Genomic DNA, 2,929 nt, shown 5'->3' with positions numbered 1-2,929 from the left:
GGGAGAGGGAGAAGCAGACTCCCCACTGAGCAGGGAGCCAGATGTGGGGCTCGATCCCAGGACCCTGAGATCATGACCTGAGCCAAAGGCAGATGCTTAACCAACTGAGCCACCCAGGCACTCCTTATGCCAGTATTCTTTCGATTAGCCAGTTTATGAATACATTTCACAGTTTTTAGAAACATAACACCATATTTCAATAAAGCACAAACCAGGTTTACTAACAAACCCATATTTATCACTATCGTTTCTCTGTAATAGGACAAAAATAGAGTAACTTGTGATTAGTAATTAATGTTTTTTTAAATCTTAATTAACTTAGCAAAAAATAAAGAACTAAATAGTTAGGAAGGCTATACTCTCCATAGCAAGTGACAGATTAAATTCAATCCCTATCAAACCCCCAAATTCCTGTTTTGCACAAAGATGATTTTACAATTTTAGTGGAATTACAGGAACTCAGAACATGCAAACAATCGAAGAAGAACAAATTTGTAGGACTCACAATTCCAGACTTCAATACTCACTAAAACTTACTTACAAAGCTACAGTAATCAAGAGTGTGGTACTGGCCTAGGGGTGGATATACCGATAAATCAAACATATTTGAGAGTCCAGAAATAAATCTCTCATCTATGGTCAATTAATTTTCAAATGGGTACTAAGAGAATTTAATGTGGAAAAATTGGTCTCTCCAACAAATGGTGCTGGAACAAGTGAGATACCACTTAATTCCCACTAGATATCCACACACAAAAGAATGAAATTAGACCCTTACCACATACTACATACAAAAATGAATGTAAAATAGATCAAAGATTTAAATTTTTTAATGCAGTATTTTATTTATTCTGTTCATTAATAACTAATACTCAAGAACATTTATAATAGTAATAGAACTTAATCTAAGGAAATCAACTTACTTTTTTTACGTTTCACTACTGGGTACAGAGAGAGAGTCGAAATAATTATGATGAAAATTATTACATAAAAAAATATAGGAAATGCTTGGTGTTAGTCTACATACAGTTTAGGTTTTGGCATAAAGTCTTCTGGTTGCAAGGAAGAACATTTGGTTTACTTCACTAATAGGAATATCTCTTAATGCTGGGACAGCCTCTTCTTGGTATTTCTTCTGCTGTTGATTTTTAGCATAGTTATCTGTGATTGTATGAATGGAGTTGAATGGAGAGGTACCCATCATGTTTATTCCAAATAAGAGTACATAACCAATTACTATAGTAATGAGGAGCTAGATGGGCAATCCAACTGCCCAATATTTTTGAGGCCAATAGGTTAATCCTAAGGAGTTTACCCAAGATTCAGTAATAAGTGCCCACACAAAATACAGGATGAAGCCAAAATGGGAGCTTAAGAAAAGAACAAAGCCATAAATCGCTCTTTCTGGCCATTGTGACGGTGAATTGTCCACCATTTGCCCTGTGGCTTTAGACAATCTTGGGTCCTTGAAGGGCCCACTCAGGCCCCTCCCGACAGCTCGCCACTTCAGCGCCCAGTCCCCCACCCAAGCGCCGCCGCGGGGGCAAGAGAGGGAAAAACTAAAGGAAAGGCCTGGTAGCTCTGGCCGCCCCTCCCCACCCAGGCGCACGCGCACAGCGCAACCCAAAGATCTAAATTTAAGAGCCATAGCTATAAAAGTCTCAGAAGAAAACATAGAAGTAAATCTCCATGATTTTGGATTTGACAATGGATTCTTTACATATGACATCAAAGCACCGCAAAAAAAAGGGGGGGCGGTCATCAATTTGAATTCTCCAAATTCAGTATGTTTGTACACTATCAAGAAAGACAAAATACAACCCATTGAATGGAAGATAACATTTGTAATTCATATATTTGTCAGAAGTCAAGTCTCCAGAATGTGTTAGGAACTCCCACAACACAATAACAAAAAGATATCCTAATTAAAAAATTGGCAAAGGACTTGTATAGAAATTTCACCAAAGAAGATGTACAGTAGTCAAGAAACACTTGGAAAGATGCTCAACATCAATAGCCATTGTCATACAAATCAAACCCACAGTGAGATACCACTTAATACCCACTAGGAATGCACTAACAGCAACAACAACAATAACAACAACAATAACATGAAAAGTAACAAGTTTTCACAAGGATGTGGAGAAGGTGGGGCTCTCATACAAGGCTGATGGGAATATGAAATGGTGCACAGGATGCTGGAAACAGATTGGTGAGTCCTCATTAAGGTAAACACAGAATGCCTCTATGATCCAGCAGTTCCACTTCCAGGTATGTGCCCCAAAGAACTGAAAACAGGTGCTCTAAACAAAACTAAAGTTGTCCACAAATGGCCATAGCAACAGTGTTCAGTGCTTCACCGCTAAGTATGACTGAACTGCAGGTTTCTGGAGCCGTTGGTTACTTTGTTCTAGAAGTTCCCTTCTAGAACTCTTCTTACTTTCCTGAGCAAGAGGGCCTGAGGAGACATGGCTAGTAATTGTAACATGGTGTCCCAGGTGGGATCCCTGAATAGGAATGGATAAATGGGTAAATCTAAGGAAATTGTAATAGACTATGGCCTTTTGTTCCAAATGCATCAATATGAGCTTGTCAGTCATAACAAACATGCCATACTAATTAAAGATGTTCATAATAGCGGTAGGTGCAGAATATATTGATAACATAGAATTCTCTGTACTATTTTCACAATTTTTCTGTAAATATAGAACTGTCTAAAATAAGGTTTATTTAAAAACTTAGTTCTATTCATATTTTATTAATAATTCCATATCTGACCTTTCTGGAGCTATTGTCTGCTGCTTATATACATTTAATGCATTCATTTTAATGGCTTTGGCCTTGATATACACTATAAAACACTTAAGAAATCTAAGACAAAGAAATCTAATCTATCATGAAGACATCTACAACATGCTTCAAAATTTAA

At 37.4% G+C, this 2,929-nt stretch overlaps 1 pseudogene; it reads right to left on the bottom strand.

The window, feature by feature from the left end:
• Positions 1-1,030: 1,030 nt before the first annotated feature.
• LOC144379748 (phosphatidylinositol N-acetylglucosaminyltransferase subunit P pseudogene) lies at positions 1,031-1,495 on the bottom strand (annotated as a pseudogene).
• Between the last annotated feature and the right edge of the window lie 1,434 nt (positions 1,496-2,929).

The sequence above is a fragment of the Halichoerus grypus genome, chromosome 13 (genome assembly GCF_964656455.1).
Source record: "Halichoerus grypus chromosome 13, mHalGry1.hap1.1, whole genome shotgun sequence".
Taxonomy (NCBI): Eukaryota; Metazoa; Chordata; class Mammalia; order Carnivora; family Phocidae; genus Halichoerus; species Halichoerus grypus.
Note: the sequence above shows the minus strand (reverse complement) of the source record. Positions and strands in the feature narration are given on the sequence as shown.